The sequence below is a fragment of the Pongo abelii genome, chromosome 13, assembly GCF_028885655.2.
Source record: "Pongo abelii isolate AG06213 chromosome 13, NHGRI_mPonAbe1-v2.0_pri, whole genome shotgun sequence".
In the NCBI taxonomy this organism is placed as follows: domain Eukaryota; kingdom Metazoa; phylum Chordata; class Mammalia; order Primates; family Hominidae; genus Pongo; species Pongo abelii.
Window position 1 is genome coordinate 106,771,595 of NC_071998.2, and position 23,495 is coordinate 106,795,089.

The following is a 23,495-nucleotide window of genomic DNA, read 5'->3' on the forward strand; positions in this document are numbered from 1 at the left end:
TCACAATAGCAAAGACTTGGAACCAACCCAAATGTCCAAAAATGATAGACTGGATTAAGAAAATGTGGCACATATACACCATGGAATACTATGCAGCCATAAAAAATGATGAGTTCATGTCCTTTGTACATGGATGAAATTGGAAATCATCATTCTCAGTAAACCATCGCAAGAACAAAAAACCAAACACCGCATATTCTCACTCATAGGTGGGAATTGAACAATGAGAACACATGGTCACAGGAAGGGGAACACACGGTCACAGGAAGGGGAACATCACACTTTGGGGACTGTTGTGGGGTGGGGGGAGGGGAGAGGGATAGCATTGGGAGATATACCTAATGCTAGATGACGAGTTGGTGGGTGCAGCGCACCAGCATGGCACATGTATACATATGTAACTTACCTGCACGTTGCGCACATGTACCATAGAGCCTAAAGTATGATAATAATAATAATAATAATAATAATAATAATAAAAAGAAAAAAAAAGAAAATGCTAATGAAATTTGTAAACCTCTAGGAAGGTTTACTAACATGAAAAAAGAGACAGTAAGTAATATTAGGAATGAAAACAGGGACATATCCACAGATACAGCAGATGATAATACATGAGAATAGCATGACCAATTTTATATTAAAATTGATGACTAAAATGAACATATTTCTAGATAAATATAATTCAGTTAAATTGACTCAACAAGAAACAGGAAGTTTGAATCACTCTGTACCATTAAGGAAAAATTAAATAAATAATTGAAAGTCTTCCAAAAAATATCTTCAGGACATTGAGGGAACCAAAGCTGAAAGAGAATACCAAAATCACTAATATAAAGATTTTTTTAAAGTGTATAAATTGCACTGTACATAAACCCTAAAACTTCTCCTGTGGAGCTCTATATTCTCCTTTATTCCTTATCTTCTCTCTGTTGGAGGTCTCCTAGGTTCTAGAGTAGGAGTCAGCAAACTTTTTTAGTAACAAGAGATGATAATAGATATTTTAGGTTTTGTGAGCCACATAGTCTCTGCTGCAGGTACTCAGCTCTGCTGTTGTAGTGCAAAAGCAGCCACAGACAATACATAAATAAATGGATCTATGTTCCAATAAAACTTGTTTCAATAAGTTGTGTGTCTAATAAAACTTTATTTAGAAAAGCAGACAGTGGGCTGAATTTTGCCTTTGGGCTATAGTTTGCTGATTCCTCTTCTAGGGCAATTGTTCTTAATCTGCTGTAATTTGGAAAATCTGAGGATCTTTAAAAAACACCGACGATGTTTGGCTCCTACTCCCAGATACTCTGATTTAATTAGTATGGCATAGGAGCTGGGCATCAGAGTTTTGTATTGTCTTGCTTTGTTTTTTTAAGTTACCAACTTTACCCTAATGTGCAGCAAAATCTAATGTGATAGCAGAGTCACGAGGTGGAATGAACCGGGGAGTTTATTAACTGCTAAGAATAGAGTCCCTGTTGCCAAATTTCATTGAGCTATGGTGTCAGCAAGAAATATACTTTTATCGTGAAAAGTCTTTGGGACACTGAGGTGGTTTGATACAGAATTACTCCGACTAATACATTAATTGGTAAATGGCAGTATTGCCACAGAAAATAAATATGTGTCTTTGGCTTTGTTGTTGGTTAGCTAGAAAACTGATATCAGAGGCTGTGTAGATAACAGACCATATTATGTAGTACAAGAGCATTTGCTAAAATAGTTGCATGCCATAAAGTGTAAAGCAGACCATTTGCTTGGAGAAATGTAGCTTTAAGGTACATAGTTGGAAAAAAAAAAAATCAGAGTGGGTATAGCTTGTCTTTTTTTTTTTTTTTTGAGATGGAGTCTCACTCTGTTGCCCAGGCTGGAGTGCAGTGGTGTGATCTGTGACCTTGGTTCACTGCAACCTTCGCTTCCCAGGTTCAAGTGATTCTCGTGCCTCAGCCTCCTGAGCAACTGGGATTACAGGCATGCACCACCATGCCTGGCTAATTTTTTGTATTTTTAGTAGAGACAGGGTCTCACCATGTCAGCCAGCCTGGTCTCAAACTCTTGACTTCAGGTGATCCACTCACCTCAGCCTCCCAAAGTGTTGGGACTACAGGAATGGGCCACAGTGCCCAGCCTATCTTGCCTTCTTTTGGCTGACATTGACAAGGGATAAAGGAAAGAAATGAGCTCCATAAAGAATTTTCCAGTTTGGAAACACAAATGCAAGATAATTAAAAAGATTCCAGGAATTTGTGGCTTTAAATGTTTAGAAAAACCTACTGCTTCTAGGTCTCAAACAGTGAAAGATGAGAAGGTAAAAAAATAAATAAATAAATAATTTTTAAAAAGCTATTTACATAGCAAGAATTCAATAAGTAGTCTCAATAACAAAAGGAAAAGTAATTTGGCCCTTCAGTAAAGATAATTCTGAAAAGAGCTACAGTTATCTCTCAAGCTTACTATTCCAGATAACCTCAAGGTTGCTGTCAACACATGAAGAGGGGACATGAGGAAGCCTATAAGGAGGATGCAAAAAAAAAAAAATTTAAAAACCGTATCTGGGACAGAATGTTGGGTGTATTCACTAGTACATGAAACTGATTGGAATCAAATAAGTCATAAGCCCACAATATTTTTGAGGAAACAATATTGCCATGAAAGCATCATCCCAGTTCAAAACCCTGCGAGTGCTTGGCAAAACTTAGAACAACTTTTGGATTGGATATAGGCTGCAAAGTATAAGTAGCCCCCAAGGAAGGCATTCCCAAAGGTCCACTTCAATTGTGGCTTAGGAGTGTAATGGATAGGAAAGAACGTCTGAGTTTGCAGCCAAGAGCTACTAAAAACAATGAGTGCCCAAAGAAGTATCGTTCAGAGCACAAAATCAGGGCTTGTCCATGAACTTTCTCTCTTCTCCATGGAGGACCTTCACAATGTCTCCCCAGTGAGATTTCAAACTTGCATTAGTCCAGTAACTGCTGTGTGTCTCCTATTTACCTCTTTTCTGAACAGTTACCCAGAACCTGAGAACTCACATTGTGAACTGATGGAGAAAACTATGCATCAGTGAAGTACCTTGGACCTTGAGCTAGATGAGATGACTTAGTGGGACTTTGGCTTATTTCTCCTGGGAACAAGCTGAGTGTATTCTATGTATGGGAAGAATAGTAAAATGGATATTCAGTAACCAGAGCGGAGGACTGAAGCAGAAACAATGTGACGTGTTGTCTAAAACATGCTACATGGTTCCTTTTTCTTCTGGAGACAGCTAGACTACGTTTCTCAACTCTCATTGCAATGAACAGACCAAAGAAATATGAGTGGAAGTTACAAATGCTACTTCCAAGTCTGGCTTCTAAAATCTCCTGTGTGATACTTCACATGCTCTTTTTCTCATCCTCTGCAGCTGAATGAAATGAATATAGAGAACTGAAAGGCCATGGAGGATCTGAGCCCTTACATGGAAAGAGCAAGGGTCCATGAATGACAGCTTGAAACAGGGTCCCCCTCTGCTGCCAACCTTCATGGATGGAGACATGAATAAGAAATAAGCACTACTGAGTCAAGACACAGAGATCTGAAGGTTGATTGTTATAGCAGTTGGACTTCCCTATTATCTAATATACTGTGCTATCTTCCAATGCTTAGCTAGTAAGAGGGGCTCTAGGGATACCAGTTAAAGAACTCTGGAATGCATCCCTTGCAAGTCTGAGATATGAAAGTCCGCAATTAGGTCATGTTAAGAAATCTAAAGCTGACTGTAGACTGAAGTCTGGCTTCAGTAAATATAAAAGAGAAAAGAAGAGCTGACTAACTGCTTTGAATTAGAGCCAGGAGAGACTGTTGCATTACTGCTGACCTGCAGTTAGAAAGTTCGTCAGGGCAAGGAGCCAGTGATTGTTTCCCAGGGAACATGTGTGAGCCAATGATACAGAGCTCATTGGAGTCTTGGTTGGTTTTGTCCAGTAGGTCTGCCTGGAGGGAGAAGGAAAACTTACAAAAGGAGACTGGGGGTATACCTATGTGTGAAGGCCCAAATAATGAGGACAGATCCCCAGAGACCTCCTAGAATAGCTAGAAAAGCCTGGGGTCAAAGAAGCTGCAGGGGAGGAGTGTCCAACATGAAACCTCTGAGGAGTTCAGGGAAACACCCCAAGAGAAAGAAAGTCAGCTTTAATCTTTGGCAAGGCCTAGAGAGTGAGAAGTCAATCAGGAATAATAAATGACCCATCTCCTTGTCCCCTGTACCCTTTGAACCAGAGGGGAGCAAAACAGAAGCTAGCTAATGAAAAATGTATAATAGAATTCAGGGTAACTGAGGTTATGCTGCAGAAGCAAATAACAAAAAGATCTCGAGGATTTCTTGTTTAAGTTCTTTTTTTCTTCACATACATTTATTTTCTCTTCACACTACAGTCTGTTATGAGTTAGCATGGGTCTCTGTTCAACATAGTTCAGGCAGGCACACAGGCCAATAGAGGTTCTGTCTTGATACATATTTCCAAAAGACATTGTCATTGCATAAGCACAGCATTGGAACACTGTGTGACTGTCCTATGGACCTCAACTGTCCCATTTTTAACCACTGTGTGACTGTCCTGTGGACCTCAACTGTCGCATTTTTAAAATGGGAATTCATGTAATGAGGCAGAAAAAAGGAACAACACATATCGACATTTCTCAATTTTTTAAAAAGAAATGTATGTGTGTGTTCATCTATCCCAGATTAGAGGGTTTTTTTGTTTTTTGGTTTTTTTTTTTTTTTGAGACGGAGTCTCGCTCCTGCCGCCCAGGCTGGAGTGCAGTGGCGCGATCTCCTCTCACTGCAAGCTCCGCCTCTCGGATTCACGCCATTCTCCTGCCTCAGCCTCCTGAGTAGCTGGGACTACAGGCGCCCGCCACCTGGCCCAGCTAATTTTTTGTGTTTTTAGTAGAGACGGGGTTTCACTGTATTAGCCAGGATGGTGCGGATCTCCTGACTTCGTGATCCGCCCGCCTCGGCCTCCCAAAGAGCTGGGATTACAGGCGTGAGCCACCGCGCCCGGCCAGAATATTTTAATTAATTTTTTTCCTCTAACATATTTCACAAAACACACTTTTGCAAAGACTAGAATACAAGCACCTCTGTATTTTATGTCGTTGCTGTTGTTGCCATCATACTCCTCTGAGAGCGTATGGATGTCCACACCCGACTTTCTTGGTAAAACAGCATCCTATTTTTATCTGTTGGATTTTCAATTCTGAGATTCAATCCCAAGCATCTTCTTGCTTGTAGGCAAAGTGACCACTAGAGGGAAGCAACTGCCAGGCAGAGCAATTTCTTCACGCCGTGGGTAATTTGATCCCTGTGTGTCATACTCCAAGGGTTTGGACAGAATAACTAGTTCTAACAGGAAGTTAGTAGTCACGGAGCCTGGCTACTGTCAAGCTCTTTCACTGACTTTGATCAACCATACTTGGGGCTGGGTGCAGTGGTTTATATCTGTAATCCTAGCACTTAGGAAGGCCTAGATCAGAGGATTACTTTAGGTCAGGAGTTTGAGACCAGCCCGGGCAAAATAGGGAGACCTTATCTCTACAGAAAAGTAAAATAGGCATGGAGGTGCACAACTGTGGCCCTAGCTACTAAGGAGGCTGAAGTGGGAGGATCGCTTGAACCCAGAAGTTAAAGGTTGCAGTGAGCTATGATTGTGCCACTGCACTCTAGTCTGGGCAACAGAGCAAGAACCTGTATCTAATAAATAAGTAATAAACAAACAAACCACATTTGGGCTCTGTGTTCCTGGGTCTTTATAGACACAAAGTATAGCCTTGGGAAACATGAGTGGCCTTTATTTATTTTTGTGAAACTCTCCCAGTAATTCTTTTTATAAGCTCTTCAGTCACCTCTTTTAAGACTAACTGGAGTGGTAACCCCTCCCTGGGCTCAGAGATGACGTTCTCTCCATTCAGCCAGCTTGTCCTCCGCCCTCATGGGACACATCACTCTTCTTGAGCTGATGGGAGTCTGAGAAACAATCTTGTACACCAAAGATAACCCTCCATTCCTCTATGGACAGAAAAACAGATCTCAATTAGATGAGCCAGGGACCTTAATAAATGCAGATGTCCATTTAAATAAACCAGCAACTCTTGGGATGTAAACAGAAACAGAAACATACTTCACAATTAGAGATGAATGATGAGCGAATGAGTCAGTAGAGGATGGATTAAAGCAATAGTCTATAGCAATAATCAGAAAGTCAGAGTCCAAATCTCAGGTCTCTCAGTAATTGTTAATTTTTGGTAGATTAGTGTTTCTGAGTTTCAGCTTCTACATCTGTACAAAGAATCTGATGATACTTATTTGTGTGCATGCACAAAGCTAGGTACATTGTAGCATTCAAATGTTCATCTTAAGAAACAAAATGAAGGGTGAAGAAAAAGAGCAAACTTTGTGCATCTAATACCTGGTACAGTGGAGTCAACTCGTGCTTTGGGGCATATCACACTGGTGGTCTAATCCCAGCTCTGCCATCTACTGGCTGTGTGACCTTGGACTTGTCACTGACCCATATTCAACCTCAGTTTCTTATCTGGAAAACTAAAGTATTAATGGCTGCTTGATATCCAAAGGAGATAGATGATAGGCATCAAGTCAGTAGCTACCAAGGATTATTATTTTCCATATAAGGTACTTTTCTAAATTCATCCTGATTAATACTATAACATAATCTCATCATCAAACCTCTAAAGCAGGAATTATTATCCCCATTTCACAGGCCAAGAAACTGAGAGATTTAAAACTAGACAGTGTCTGGACTGTTTCTGTGGTCTAATTGTTTCATCATGCCTTAGCTGTAGTAGACCTGTTGACCCACGCTGACTACTAGAGCTCCTGGCTAAGGTTTCCCTTGCTTTCCTTTGTTTGCTTGTTTGTTTGTTTTTGAGATAGGGCCTCACTCTGTCACCTTGGCTAATGTGAAGTATCGCAATCACAGCTCACTACAGCCTTGAATTCCTGGGCTCTAATGGTCCGCTTGCCTTAGCCTCTAGAATAGCTGCTACAATACAGGTACATGCCACCATACACGGCTAATTTTTTATTTTTTGTAGAGACTGGAGTCTTGCCATGTTGCCCAGGCTGGTATCAAACTCCTGGCCTCAAGCTATCCTCCCGCACCAGCCTTCCATAGACCTGAAATTACAGGTGTGGGCCCCCGTGACCACCCTAAGGTTCTCTCTGATAAGTGCTATTTCCTCCGCAGCCTTCCCAAAGCTTTGGGGGGTACACATTTTCTTTGCCTACCGTTTTCTCTTCTAGTGTGTGCATTGACTGAAATCACCCACTAGATGGTGCTGATTTACCAACTTTGGTTTGCTTTGGCATCTACCCGGTGAATTAAAAATTTACTTTATACATCAACAAACCTAAATCTCTACATAAATCTCAGCTTGTGAGAATCATATACTTGTAAAGATTTTTTTTTTAAATTCAGGGTGAACTCTGGAGGCTTAGTTATCTTGCTTAAAAATGCAGACCAGCCTTCTATAAATTTACCAGCTAAGGCTCTTCTATGGCTATGAGCAATCTCAACACTGTGTGTGTATCTGCTCCAGGGTGAGATGGAAATTATTAGCGGCTTTTTCTCTGAGTGTATAGATCGATGGGCTTGCGAGAGCCCACCAGCTCTCCATAGCTTCTGCTTACTGCTCTGTGAAAGGAGACGCAGAACACAGACTCAGCTCACAGCTCATGTGAGGATAGAACAGGGTATTCCAGTAGATCTGATTACTCCCTGATTGCCACTTCTTTCTCTCATTGCCTGTCACAAATGTCTATAAAATCATCATTTGGGGAAAGTATCACACCCCTTTATAACAACAATAATAACCAACCTCTATATAGCCTTTTGTGGTTTACAAAGCATGTCTCTCTCAAATATTTAATGTATCTAAATTAACAGTCAGTGTTATTTACTCCATTTTACAGAGGAGAAATTGAGGCTCAAGAGAGTAAGTAGATTCCTAAGGATCTACAAACTATTTAATTACAGTGCCAGAACTTGAACCTAAGCTTTCTGATTACAAGTATCTGGCTAATGTCACTACACAAGATAAAAACCTTTATTACATCTAAGGAATACACTTATAATGACAACGCATATCCTGCTACTTCTTTTCTGAATACCTCTGAATTTCACCTTACTTCAAAATTCAGAGTCCCTGGAGGGAGAAAACAACCCTCTCTCCCCACTTTTCTTGTTTCTTCCCTCCTGTCTTCCATTCTAGTGCCCAACCCAGCAATAAATGTTGTGGGAGGCAACAGAGAAGACAGTCTGTGTTCCATGTAGCTACAGAACACCGAAACTGGGAGGGATTATTGTGATTATCTCATCTAACCACCCCTTTTCCATTTAAGGAAATCAAGCCAGGAAGGAGAAGAAATATTCTTATATGTGATGCCATGGGATTGTCTCAAATGACCTACTTTTAATTGCAGTGAATCTATACCTTGGTATCCATTAGTTTAAAAACTGTGTTAATGCCAACTGCATTTCCTTTAAAAGAACATCCAGTTTAAGTTTTTCACTCATGCAGCATCCCTTCTTCCCTCTGACCCCCAACATACATACACAATAATCTTGGGATCTTCCAACTTTGTCTTATGATATCTTATCAAAGTTGAAATCTTTATGTCACAACTTTACTATTTTAGGGTCTAAGGCAAAGCAAATTCAATGAAATCTGAGCTGTAATTGGCCTTTTTATTCTTTATTTGCCTCATACCTCCTGTTTGTCTTGTAGATGCTTCTGCTATTGAAGTAATCTCAATGTATTACAGCTGCCTTTCTCCTTGCCTGCTTCTCTCATGGAGCTGAATTGCCTTCAGGAAAAGAACTAAATCTTAGAAATCTTTGTAACTCCAGAGTCTACTCTAGTTTTTGGCAAAGAGTAGATGATCAATAATTAATTGCTAAATTAAATTACAGTGCATTAAATTGGACCTCCACATTAAGAACCACCTCTCTGGGCGTGTATCATCAGGATTTTAAAATCCAGACGGATTTAGAAAAAAAGCACCTATTAATAGATATTGAAGGTTGAAGATCTATTAAGATACTTAAGGTTTAACAAATACTTCTAACTCTGCCCTCCAGGTCCCACTGGTTAGATGAGGGTATTTGAATTAAGGATTAAACCACACAGAATCTTCTAATTTAGTAAATATTGCTTCAGCTCCTCCCATGTGAAAAAGTGAGCAATCAGGTGTTCTGAAGGCCACAAAATTCTTATAGGCAGCAACAAATCAGGGAACACCACCTGGAAGAGGAGAAGTAGAACCAGGCTTTAAGGGGCTGAATTTGGAGAGGCATAGAGGAGTCCCTCCAACAAGAAAGAGGGTTGCAAGGTTTAGGATTTGCAGTGATATGAAAGCCTGTCTAGTCCTCTGGCTTGGTGGACTTATAACTCCATCATTTTTACAGGTAGAAGGGGCTTTAAGGTCTTCTAGTTCAACCTTCCATTACACATGTGGGAAGACTGAGGCCAGAGCAGGGAGGTAACTTGGCCACTGTTCCCCAGCAAGTGAGCGACAGTGCAGGGATGAGAGCCCAGGTCTGACTTACAGCCCTGTGCTCTTTTCACCACATTTCTTGAATAATCCACTGTGCACCTGGCGATGCTTTTCTTTCAGAATCCAGCCACGACTTCGTTTTCTCTGCATGGCAGGCAGCCAAGCGCCTTGAACTTCTCCATGTTACCATTTTGCCCTCTGCAGAATGGGATATTAAAGTATTCACTTGGGGGAGGGGTCATGGGGTTTCGTCAATAAATGTTTGTGAATTGCTCTGAGCTATTTGTGCCAGAGGGATTCCAGAACTGAAAGACCCTGGTGGCCGTGGTGGTTGTATCTGAGCCTTTTTTGAGGTCTTCCCTCTACTCTGCAGAATTAAAGAGATGGTTTAAGTGATAAACTATTCCTTATGAGCTGTATTTGTGTTGAAAGCACAGCATGAGTTCCCTGCACGCTTCCTCTAGCACAACCACAACTATGCACCAATCCTCCTGGGTTCAGAGATGGAACTTGGGTTAAATGCATGGAATTTATTCTTAGTCCTTTTCTTAATTACGACTTTATTTTTATTTCTCTGGCGTTCTCTAGGGGAGGGGTTAGAGAAGAGAGGAAAAGGAAGAAAGAAAGGGGGAAGGGAAATATAGATTCAATGCTTTTGTTTTGTTTCTCGGCTGCTTGCTATCAGCAAAGTAGAGAGATTTAACTGATCTTGCCGAGATGCAAGCCTCATTCCAAGGAAGCCAGAGCTCAGAAGACATGGAACAAATACAATGAAAACATAACTTGAGGTGAGGGCAATCGTTATTTGACTAATAAATTCCGTAGGCTGATAGTGAAAGACTGAACCTTTTGTCTATCGGTTAATTTAATAAACAAATAAAAGGGACTTTCAAGTTAGGAGAGCCATGTAGTCCTGTGGAAGATGTTTCAGCAAATTGCTATGTAAAAACCAACACCATTGCTACTCTAGGCTAGTCTTGCAGATTTTCCTCCTGTGTCCAATCTGGCATCTCAGAGCACTAAAACCCTACTCCCTCTTATGTTCTGGTCTTTCTTTTATTCAAAATCCAAGTCAGAAAATGTCCCCTGAATATTTATGTCAATGTCCTACCTTAGTGAATATTACTCAATACTGGGGCTCCTTTAAAGCATTTCAGTAGCTTGCATGTAAGTACATTCTGACTACTTTTTTTTTATTCTCCTTTCCCTCCTCCTCCTCCTTCTCCTTTTATATCTTCTTTTCCTTATCCTTTCTATTTTTGTTTTAATTTTTCTTTTTCACTGTGATCATTAAGCCATATGCTACAGGGTACTGTGCAATCTACAGAAGAGAAAGTTAAAATAAGATGGGTTTTGGAGGTAAATATCATACCTGTAAATGCTGCCTTGGTAGAGACTGGCTGTGGGAAATCAAGCAACTTCTGAAACTGCACAAGACAGATTTCTCATCTACAATATGAAGAAAATAATCCATTGTCCACAGGCTTCTTGCAAGGGTAAACAGACAGAGTAGATTAAAGCACCACAGTACAATCTGGGATAAATGGGCACTTGACATTTGTGAGTTTCTGCAATCTCCTTTGATCATGAGCTCAGATGGTAGGCACTGGGAGTTCTGTTTCATACAAGCACAATTATGGAGCCCTGGAGGATTAAGTTCCAAAAGGAGACCTCCCTAGGTGCTTCTGCCAACACTCATTTTCCCCCACGGAGCAATTAAACCATCTGACCAAGAAGGTAGTTAGCATGGGATTTAAGGAAGGTAGGTTAAGGAGTAGGAGAGAACTGAATTGGAGCCCAGCTGCTCTACTGACTAGCTCTGTGATGTTGGTCAAGTGCCCAACACTTGTATTTAAACTCAAATATATTTTCCACACCTACAAAAATGGAGACAACCTACCTCATTTACCTTTGTGGTGAGGAGCTAGCAAGTGTGAAGCACTTCAAATGATATCTGGCACACAGCAAATTTGGTTACTGTTATTTTTCAAGAATAGCCCCAAGACGGTAGATACTTAGGACCATAGGACTTCAGTGTAGTAAAAGGGCACAGTGAGCTGGTAAAAACCATGCTTTTCACCTGGGTGGGTTAGGCTCCCATCTCTCTCCCTCACTAATAACAGATTAGTATTGCACACACAGTTCTGGCCCAGTGCAAGGATTACCTGTCCCATGAAGCCTTCTAAATTCCATCTCCCTCCTCTTGTCCACCTCCAGAAGTGGCCACTCTTCTCTTGAGTTTCTGGGTTACTGTGTGTCTCTCGTCTGTGTCAGTGAGAGCTGTCTGGTGCCATAGAAATTGATACTCATGCCTCATTTTTCATGCCTGGACATGGTATCCTTTAGGACACAGACCATGGTTTTACCTCTTAATCTATCTTTTGGGACAAGTTTATTAATTCAATATATATGAAATAAACAGATTGGCAAATGAGTCATCTGTCAAATGCATACTATAGTAATTTTTTTTTGGAGTTTATGGGATTCTTTGTGAAGTAAATGTCATGAGCAAAGAGATATGATGAACCTTTGAAAGTGATTTGGTCTCTTCAGAATATCCAGTAAGATATTTTAGACAGTAGTTTTAAACTTGGTTCAGCCATTCAGAAGGAAGTAAGACCATTGATTTGTATCAGACACTGTAGAATTCTTAAATTTCAAAGGGATATACTAAGGAAACAAAAGGACAGGCTTGCTCATACCCTGAATTAGTTGTCAAAATTGTCAAAGTAACTCAATGTTGTTGATTGCTGTCAAAGAACAGACTGAAAGAAAAACAACTATGTCTCAAATGCCCAGCAACTGAGTGGGTAGAGAGGTTTTATTGTGCTGGTCATAAATAGTTTTCACAAAGTTAGAGTGCTTACTTGAACCCTGCTTGAACTAGCTGGATGCTGGTGCATTCACTACTGAGAGAAGAATTTCTTAAAGGGTTTGGGTTGCTCCCACTTCTTGTCATGAAGTGAGCCAATTTTTATGTCTGTTTATTACTTTGTAGCCCAGCTGGACCCCAGAAGGATGGGGCTATTTTCCCCAGAAGGATGGAAAATAACACAAATGCACACAGATACCAAAATGAAGCCAGAAATCTTCTGGAGCTTAGATAAACATTAGTCTCGTAAATAAATACATTATCAGACCACACAAAGTACTTCCTACCAGGTCTCTTCATCAGAAGTCACACTCCAAATAGCCTCTTTAATTTGCCCAGGTTCATATAATTAAGACACGTTTATTGATTACCTACTGGGTGACAAACCCTAAGCTATATATTCCCAGAGACATAGTGACAAACTCTCTTGTTTCTTCTACAGAGTTAGAGGTACATATGTACAAACAAATGCACAAACCTAAGTCAAGTAGCAGCAAATGCAAGCCAGGATGAATACCAGCTTGTGATGTGTTGGGATACAGATTGCCAAGGAATGGGTATGAGTCCCATCACTGCTACCAACTTGCTGGATGAGCATTTATCCATTTATTCATTTCATCAAAAAAAAAAAAACCAAAAAAAAACCCAACAACTAAACATAGTAGGTCAGGCCCTGTGCTAGGCACTGATGATAGCTTCAATAAGTCATTTAATTTGTTTATTTATTCACTTATTGAAGAGTTAATGAACATGTAATAGGTGAGGCACTGTGCTAAGTGCTGAAAAAAGGGGAAGATACAGTCCCTGCCCTCTGGGGGTCAGGCTCCTTATCAGTACAATGGTGTGTACTGGGGAAAAGAAAGTAGAGGATCTGTTGGCCTCTAATGTTCTTTCTGCCAAGAATATGCTAAGCAGTGGATTGGAGGATATTGTGGTTCATTCGCTAAGTGTCAGGTCAAGATGATGAATGGTCGTTTGTAAAAATGGAATAAACCACTAGACTTTGAATTATAGACTTTTGGATGGAGATCCTCTGAGAGCCTCAAGCACAGCACTTATATGCCTATGCATTCCTTTAAGAATACAAATCAATTCTGTTCGTCTTCTTGTACATACACATCTCTTGATAGTTTACAATGCACTTCCATGTGGAGTTTTATTTGCTCTACATAACAACTTTATGAAGTCAGGGTTTTAACATGCTCTTTTTAAAGATAAAGAACCAAGTCCACAAGAAACTGAATTTACTTACTAGTGTCAGTGAGGAGTAGAGCTGGGACCAGAGCCCATGTTTCTGACTTCATAGTCTGGTTCTCCTGCAGTGACAGCAATATTCATTCATTTGGTGAGTGTATTTTGAGGACAAGTTATGGCTCAGGTTTTGAGGACCAGTTATGGCCCAGGTTTTATGAGGTCCTGGAGAAGTCCTGAAGAACCAGGCAGCAATTTCAATGGTTGTACAGTCAGCTCTCTAATTCTTGTCCGAAATTAACAGGAATTCATACTGCTGTGTAGTTTATAGTTTTACATAGAATTTAAAGCAAAAGCTCCTAGAATCAGAAGTTCCTTCAGGCCGGGTGCCAGGTAGGAAAATCAACACTTTGTGTGAAATACTTGATGAAACACTTTTATATCTTCATATCAATTTGACTAATGCATCATATAGAATATTATCTCTATTTATGGACAATGAAGTATAGATTCTGAGAGACTCAAAATTATACACGTGGTTAATAGAGTATGTATAATTTAATCCCAAGTCACTTGAGTCTCTTTGTCAAGCAGTGGTTTGTTATGTTCAATCCTTAAACCACACTCCATCCCTCTGCACCATATTTAGTGCCTGGGAGGGTACTTTACCTAGAGCAGTAGCTCATAAGTCATTGTAGAATGTGTCAATTGGGCACAGAGTAATTTCACTTCCGAATGGGCCACACATTCAGCTTCTAGCATCTAACTGTCACCAAGTCTGAAAGGTATCTTTCCTCCTGGAAAGAAGAGCACAGTGAGAGTGTGAAATGTGGAGAAGGATTGAGAAGAAAAGATAAAGGAATTATACAGAAGGAGAGGAAGAAAGACCAAGGGCTTTGGGGTTAGATCGACCAGGGTTTGATCTTAATGTTGTCACTGACTTATGTACAACTTAGATCAAGCATTTCAGCTTTCACGGATTATGGGGTGGTTATGAGAATTAAGGGCAATAACATACGGTGAACATTTAGCGCAGTGCCTGGTCTATAAAAAATACTCCATAAATATGAGTTCTTTTTATTATTCAAGGCAGAGAGAAGGTATGGTCAAATACAGGGTTATAAGGAAGTACGTGATATATTTGGGGGGAACTTTGAGAAATATAAAAGATAAAATATGGGGAATGTGTGGGACATAGCAGGAGATGAATTTGAAATAATACTATGGTGCCAATTTCAAAGGGCTGTCAATGTCAATCTAAGAGATTAGGGCCTATTCTATTGTTACAAGTGGGCTATAACCAGCTGAGTGTTTTATAAACATCACTGTGAGAACGGACTGGAATAGGGGAAAGAGTATACGTGGAGAGATGTTGAGACGCTAGATCAAGATAGAGTAGCATTTACATGGCACCATTTCCCCTGACTTGTCTTTAACAATACCTGAAATCAAAAGTGCCTGATGCCTAACTGTATAAACCTGAACCCCTCTGAGTTAGTCCAAGACACAAATCTTCATGTACTGCATCGTTGGAAAGGATATATACATATATTTTATGATGCATTAGCCTTTTTGGACTGTGTCCACGTCATAGAGGTTTTCTAATCTATTTTGAGCCCTAATTGATTACAGCATTTGGAAAAATGCACAGCAAATTGCTCCATTAATCAAGGTAAATCAAGCTGATGTCATAGATGCTAAATATATGTCTTTGCAGTAATACTATTTGCATGACTGGAGCTAAAGCTGTTGTCAGTTTTTCCACTTGACAGTCACTGTCTTCTCAGAAGGAGACCATGGCTTAATCTCTAAAAGCACTTGGTGGTTCTTCTCTATGGCTGGGTTCTTGGGTCCTTCTCCCCACATTTAAGGCAAAGGTTGTAGGACAGGGTGAGACTGCCTCCTTATGTACAGAAAAAGGCAGTGAGAAGGAGGTCATAGCACAAACACTAGGAAGATGGGGAAAGAGATAGGGAAGGCAAAGGATTTTATGAAACCAGAAGGACCCTATTTTATGAAGCCAGAAGGACCCTGGCATGTCACATTCCTTGGCTGATGAGAGAATTGAGGAATTAGAGAGCTTTGTTGAGACAGAGATCATAGTATGGAAGAAGGCACAAAGACCATCCAGTCTTCCTGATAAGACCTCTGAAGCACACAGATAGAAAGGAATTTATCAGAGATCACACAGAAAATTACTCTTGGAGCTGGTATTATACTAAGAATCAGGTGTCCTGACTCCTCAGGTAGTGCTCTTTCTACATGATAGAAAGCATTGTTGTCTTATGTTTTTTCTCCTTTCTCACTTTCATCCCTAATATTTATCATTATCTTAAGGTTCAATATGTGCCAAGTTGTGTAATAAGTGCTCAATATTATTACAATGAGATAAGATTAATATTACTTTTATTTTCATTCTTAAAATGAGAAAATGGAGACTCAAAGAGGTGAAGTAACTTGACCAAAGGAGCTCTGCTACTCAGGGATAATGGGGATTCAAATGGGAATACCTAATTCATATGCCTGGGACTAAATCATCATGCTGGACATCATTATCACTTTTCCAGCATTTTTGCATACCTTTTTGAACAACTCTTTTAACCCGGTGCTATGCGCTTCATACACAGTATTTTTAAACTCCACAATGATGCTGGCAGACATAGAATATTATTATGTTGCTAGTTCTGGTGAAGTAACTTGTCAAAGTCTCACAGTTAGGAGGTTTCAGAATCAGCCATCAAACCCATAGTCTATTTGGTGAGGCTGGGTAAGGTGGTATATGGCAATGGAGATAAGAGATGGAAGAATTAAAACTCAGCTCTTCCTCTGAATGACTGTATCCTAATCCTGATGAAGTGACTTTGCCTTTCTGTGTCCCAGTTAGCACATTTGTACCATGAAGATACTGAGGCTGCCATCATGCCCTGTTATTCTAAGAGAAAGATCAACAGCAACAACAACAATAATAATTTAAAAAGCAGAGGAAGAAAGTAATCCAAGAAGACACACGCAGAGCCTCTAAGATCATGAAGGATGATTAAAAGAACAAGTTGGGGATGAAAATGGGGAATCAGAAAGCTTATCATCAGGTTAGTTTTGGAAGGTGATCTGTGGCCTGGGCGGTGCCCCATTAGGACTAGATCAAAAGCAGGACAGTGATGCAATCATCTGTTTGTATACAGATGCTGGCCTCCAAATCCCCACATGGGAACATCTGCTGGGGACAACCACTTAACAAATAAGCAGGCAATTAGGTAGCAGATCCATCTGTGCCAAGAGTATGGGACCAACAGCAGCGGGGAGGCTGCAGCAGAGGGGAGGGCCATGCTGGGAAGAATGCTTTTGCGTTTGTGCAAGAGTCACACTATCTAAGGCAGGAGAAAGGAGAGAGGACCAGGTGCAGAAGTCAGGAGAGAAGATCATTTTCTGCTTGTTCCGGGGCTAGCTCCATGATGCTCAGCCTTGGCTGTACATTATAATCACCTGGAGATTTTAAATATACTGATGCCCAGGTTGTACTTCAAAACAATCTAATCAGAGTTTCTAGGATTGGGATCACCATCATTGTTTTTTAAAAGTTTCTTAAGGTTACCTAGGTAACTCCAATGTATAGGCAAGATTGAAAATCACTGGTTTAAAATCTCTAAACCTACCACTGGATTGGTGGCACAATAATAGCGGTCATTATAAAGCTATAGTCTTTATCCCACTATGCTTCTCTTTACAATAACTGCAAATATGCATTTTGAGTTTATAAAATTCTCATTCCAGTGGTCTAGGACTCAAGCAAACTCCAGTATTCTCTAAAACAAATGCTATCTATTCCTATCTCTGCTACTAGCTGACCTTAAGCAAGCTGATTCTCTCTCCAAGATTTCACTACTTTATCTCTTTTCTGATAGAGTTGTTTCTTGGGAAGCAAAATGTGATTTTGTAAAGTGTTTAGAACATGACTGTAACATAATAAATGCTTAATAAATGTTGGTTGAACTTCAATCTGATTCATGAAGAAGAAGAAGAGGCAAAGACAAAGAAAAAATGAATGAGGGAAGAAAGGAAGGAAGGAAAGAGGGAAAGAAGGAAGGAAGGAAGAAAGAAAGGAAAGAAAGGAAGGAAGGAAGGGAAAAAGAAAGACAGAAAGAACAAAAGAAAGAAAGAAAAAGACTGGAGGAGGTCATCTTAGGTATTGTTCTTGATGCTATTCCTTTCATTAGACACCACAGCTAATCTACAACTAATCTTGCAGATATTATTCCCCAAATCTTCTAAGACTGTTTCTTTCCTCCCAGTGTCATTGCTAGATTTCAGACTGTCACCATTTCTCACCTGAACCATTGCAACAGCCAAGAGCTGACCTCTGTATCTCCAGCCTTGTGGACTTAGATCTGTTCTGTACACTACAGATAGAGGAATCCACAGCAAACAAATCCTATCTCTCCTCAGCTCAAAACCTTTCAGGGACACCATGTTGTCCACAAGAAAAACACCAAGCTCTTCAATGTAGCAGGTAAGATTCTCTATGACCTTGTTTATGCTGACCTCTCCATACTCGCCTTTTTTGTAAAGCTCCACATTTTCACCCTTTTCAGACCATAACCAAGTTTACATCCCAGCACTATCAATTTGCTTGTATTTTTCTCTGCATGAACTTTGCTGTTTTATAAATCTGGCCTTTTCTTATGCTGTTTGTTCATTTCCAAATACCTTTTTGACCTTCACCTAGCTAACATCCCTTTATCTCTTGAAGCTCAACTCAACTCATGTACTACCTTCTACACGAAGCCCTCCTTGAATCCTTTTGTCTTGGTTTACATTACGTGCTATACCTTGTTTTCCCCCATTACAACATTTCACATTTTGCTGAAACTGTTCAAACACATTTCTGAATCTCCACCAGTAGATCATGAATTCTTCAAGGGCAGGTGCCTTCGCTGGTCTTTCAATATATATGTTCATACACACACACACACACACACACACACACACACACACACACACACATACAAAGTAAGAGAGCCAGGATATAGAGAATGTAGATGCATGCTTTAACTCATAGTAAATGCTCAATTATTTATGAAATGTCAGCCCAGGAAATGTGAAACACTGTAGGGAGCTCTGTAACCAAAGAAGAAGTTGTTTATTTTCTCATATGTTCTCTTGCAATTACCCATGAGAGAAGGCCAGTGCTGGGAGATCTGAGTTCAAATTCTGCTGGTGGTCAGCTCCTAACTGAGGCCAAGGTCCTGAAGGCAGTCCTCTGGGAAGCTTTTGGAGACAGGGATGGAGCCATGTAGGAATAGATCATGCCAGATTTCTTTCCTCGGAACCAAACTGGCTCTGAGTAATGCCTTTATGAGTCTGACCACATCCTCCCCTTTCATTGCCAAAAACAAGGGGCCAGAGATTAACCATAGCTCAAGCTCCAAGACTTCAGGGAAGGTGACTCTCTTGCTGGGTCAGGGCCATATTTAAGGAAGGCTTCTTCAACTCCTTTGGGTCCTAGACTAGACTGTGCCCTTCAAGTCTTATAAAAAATGCACTGTCAACAGCCAGTCAGAAAATATTAATGAGGTGGGCAAGATATGCCCACCAAAAGGGGAGGGTTGCAAAAATTGCTGAGACAACACTCAGGAGGGTCATATTTTTGAAAAATTTGCCCTCTATTTCTAGTGACTTTCATACACAGTTGCTGCTAATTCCCTCAATGACACTGGAAATACTTAAGATTCTATATTTGGTTTCACAAAATTAAGCATGATTTGAATTGGAAGAGATAGTAGTGATAATCTGGGCCAATCCCAGCCCTTTTGTTTTTCGGAAGAGATGTAGGGGATTTTATTTTTCTGGCTGCCCAACAATCAATGTCATCTTGTTAACCAGACTCCCGTTTTCCTTTGTGAGTTTGTGGTAGATAGAATTCTAAAATGGCCCCTAAGATTTGTGTGCCCTAATATATATTCCTTATATGATCCTCTTTGCCTGAGCATGCACAGAACCAGTGGAATACAATGAAATGTCACTCTCATAATTAGGCTACTAATCAGCTGACTTAGACTACAGGGAGATTATCCTGGGTAGGCCTGGCCTAATCAGATGAGCCTTTCTTTTTTCTTTTCTTTTTTTTCTTTTCTTTTCTTTTTTTCTTTTCTTTTCCTTCTTTTCTTTTCTCTTCTTTCCTTCTTTTTTCTTTTCTTTTCTTTTTTTTTTTTTTGAGATAGAGTTTTGCTGTGTCACCCAGGCTGGAGTGCAGTGGTGCAATCTCTGCCCACTGACTGCAACCTCTGCCTCCTGGGTTCAACATATTCTCCTGCTTCAGCCTCCCGAGTAGGTGGGATTACAGGCATGTACCACCAGGCCCAGCTAATTTTTGTGTTTTTAGTAGCGAGGTGGTTTCACCATGTTGGCCAGGCTGTTCTTGAACTCCTGGCCTCAAGTGGTCTGCCTGCCTCGGCCTCCCTAAGTGCTGAGATTACAGGCATGAGACATCACATCCGGCCAAGGTGAGCCTTTTAAAAGAAGGTGAAGTGTCAGAGAGACACTCTCCTGGCAACCTTCAGAATAAAGAAAGCTATTGTATTGTGAGAGAATAGCCTATGTGGCAAGTACATGAGGGTGGCCTCTGGAATTAACAAGAAACTTAATTCAGCCAAGGACCCCATGAGCTTGAAAGAGTGCTAGGAGCCCCAGGTGAGATGGTAGCCTTTGCTAATGCCTTGATTTCAGCCATTGAAGACCTGAACAAAGAGTATAGTTATACCATTCTTGGACTCCTAACTTACAGAAAATGTGAGATAATAAAATTGGGTTGTTTTAAGTGGCTATGTTTGTAATAATTTGTTATAAAGTAATAAAAAAAAAAGAATACAGGGCCCATTCCTTTACTATTAGTTATTTGAACAGAACTACCTTACCCCCATTTCCAGGAATGGCATGTGACCACAGCTTAAGCTAAACATTGTGTTTTATTCTCCTCCCCACAGTGATTGGTTCAGAGTTAGGCATATGAGTCAATGTCTACCAGTCAGAAACTGGATTAAGGCTTTTATAGAATCTGTTTAGGAAAGAAAAGTGCTCTCTTCTCTTTGGAATGGAAACTCTGGGCCTTTAGCTCTGGAGCCGATGTCAACCATATTGCTACCATGTGGATCTTGGGAATGAAGCCAACATGGAAGAGAACAGATTTGCGCAATGGAAAACAAACAAACAGATTTTTTTACATATTTTGAGTCCTGGATTAACCTGAGCCTAAAGAAGAAATTGCCTATGGAGGTTTCAATTGCCTAAACATGTAATTTCTACAATTTGGTTTAAGACTATTTGAGACTGGGTTTTTGCCTTATTCAATAAAAAAAGCTCTATCTGAAACATGGTACAACTTGGGGCCAGAGTAAAAATACATTGATCCAATCACATAATTAGTAAGCTGCAAGTATGACATAAATGATACCAGGTTTTATGATGCTGAGACAAAAGGACTCAATATTGCTTTATTGCTAGGCTGAGTACCTCCCTGGGAATCACACAATATTAATTTCCCAAGAAGAGAATACAATGATGACAATAGCAGCAGCAACAATAACAACTGTATTTCAATGAGTGTTTATTTTGTGCCAAGTTCTTTATTATGAAATTTATATATAGCATTTTATATTTTCATATAAACCTTATGAATTTTGTATATTAGTAATCTCTATTTTAAAGATGACAAAAGTGAAGCTCAGCAATGTTTACTAAGGTGAATAAGGTCATATAACTAGTAAATGGGGGAGCCAGGATTTAATCCGTATCTGTCTGGCTCCAAAGTTTATTCTCTTAACTATCATGTTAATTGTTGCTAGGATAAAACAATAACAAAACAAACCTAGGAAACAAATGCTTCTTTATTACTTCAAATTTATTGAAAGTATATGCCATAAGAAATCTTTTTTTATTCTTACATATCCACAAATACTGGTGTGTGTTTCTTAGCCAATCAGCAATCAGATGCTTGAAGAAATCTTTAATCCCTAACATTGGAATATGAAAACTGCACATCTCTTATCCTTACTTCGTTTTACAAAGTATACAGGAAGTATATTTGGAAGTATATATTTGTAACTTGATATATATAAAAGAAAAGACTAAGTAGCAGTTGAGATGCTTGCATTTAAGATCTAATTCTGCTCCCAATTCCCTGTGTGATCTTGGGCAAATCGCTTCCTCCCTCTTGGCCTCAGTTTTGTGATCTATAAAATGAAGGAATTTACATTAAAGTTTAAGAAGTTCTTGTGTGTAGAAAGATTTGTTCTTTTATGAAGACATTTTGGTGGAGCTCCAAGTATTTCCGACAATTTTTTTTTTTTGGTTAAACCAACATATTCTCCAATTTGGATCCTTTGGTGGGGTTCTGGAACATCCCTGAGATATCAGACCACCGAAACGCCACTATGCCCAATGTATACAAATATGGTGCACGTGTTAATTACTTACCTGTTAAGATACTTACAACATTGCATATGGCATCTTGAATACTTATTAAATACACATTACAGATAAGGAAATAGAGCTACAAATAGGTTAAGTAACTTTACCAAGAAGCAAAGCATACACACAAGTCCACCTAATTCTAAAGCTTGTATATCCACCCTAGGGCAAATTGTTCCCCACCCAAGTCCCACCCTGTAATAGCTTCTCTAGTTTTAATTTTTATATCTTCTTGCAAGTCACCTGAAGCACTTTCTGAACAAGACAGAACACAAATCAAAATGAAGTAAATTATATCGGTTTCCAGAGACAAGGCATAACAGTGCCCAATGGGATAATGAGAGGGTTGGTTATTCTTAAATCAAATCTTCTTTTTTGGCTTCCATTTTTCCATTGAATGACAACAGTGCCTTAAAAAAAAAAGTAAACTTTTTTTTAGAACCATTTTAGATTTACAGAAAAATTGGAAAGATAATACAGAGAATTCCTGTATACCACATACTGTTTCCTTTGTAATTAAATCTTACACAAAGTGTGGTACATTTGTTGCAATTAATGAACCAATATTGTTATACTATTATTATCTAAAGCTCGTTCTTTATTCAGATTACCTTAATTTTTATCTAATGTTACTTTTCTGTTTTAGAATACCAGAAAAATTACCATATTACCTTTAATCATGTCTTCTCAGGCTCCTCTTGGCTCTAACAATTTATCAGACTTTCCTAAGTTTTTGATAACCTTGACAGTTTTGATGAGTAGTGGTCAGGTAGAACATGCCTAAATTTGGATTTTATGATGTTTTTCTCACAATTAGACTAGAGCTGTGTGTTTCAGGGAAGTAAGAGTCCATTCTCACGACATATTATGGGTACATATAATCAATATGGCTTGTCACTGTTGATGTTGACCTTGATTACCTGGCACAGGTAAAAGAGTACTTTTTAAACTCTCTCTTATTTCCTCCATTCTCTCTCTAGAGGCTGCATGTAAGCACTGCTTTTCCATCAACCTACCCTAGATGGCTGAGAGATGTGATTTTACCAAGTAAGATTCTGTGCCAGTCTGGTGACTGGAGGAAATTTTTGGGACATGTGAAGAGGTTTATTTGGCTTTCCTGACAATTGTCTTTGTTGTCTCATTTGCTGTGATACAATTAGCCCAAGAGGCTACATTTTTGATCTGTTGAAGAGCCAATGGTTTTAAGATTAATTCTTTTATCACATAGTGTTTGTCCTTCTGCATTTGGTTTATTCACCTAACATCCAGGCTCATCCATGTTGTTGCACATAATAGTATGCTAATTTCTTTTTTAAGGCTGAATAATGTTTTATATATACATATATATATTCATCCATCAATGGACACTTAGGCTCATTAGGCTAATTCCATATCTTGGCTATTGAGAACAATGCTGTAATAAATACG

The 23,495-nt window shown here is 39.6% G+C and overlaps 1 long non-coding RNA gene across 1 annotated transcript; it reads left to right on the forward strand.

Moving 5' to 3' along the window:
* The first annotated feature begins 10,125 nt into the window (after positions 1 to 10,125).
* LOC103891526 (uncharacterized) lies at positions 10,126 to 21,868 on the forward strand. The gene is made up of 4 exons (XR_002916204.3): positions 10,126 to 10,329; positions 16,485 to 16,693; positions 17,894 to 18,111; positions 20,585 to 21,868. It is a non-coding gene; the product is annotated as an uncharacterized LOC103891526 (long non-coding RNA).
* The last annotated feature ends 1,627 nt before the right edge of the window (positions 21,869 to 23,495 follow it).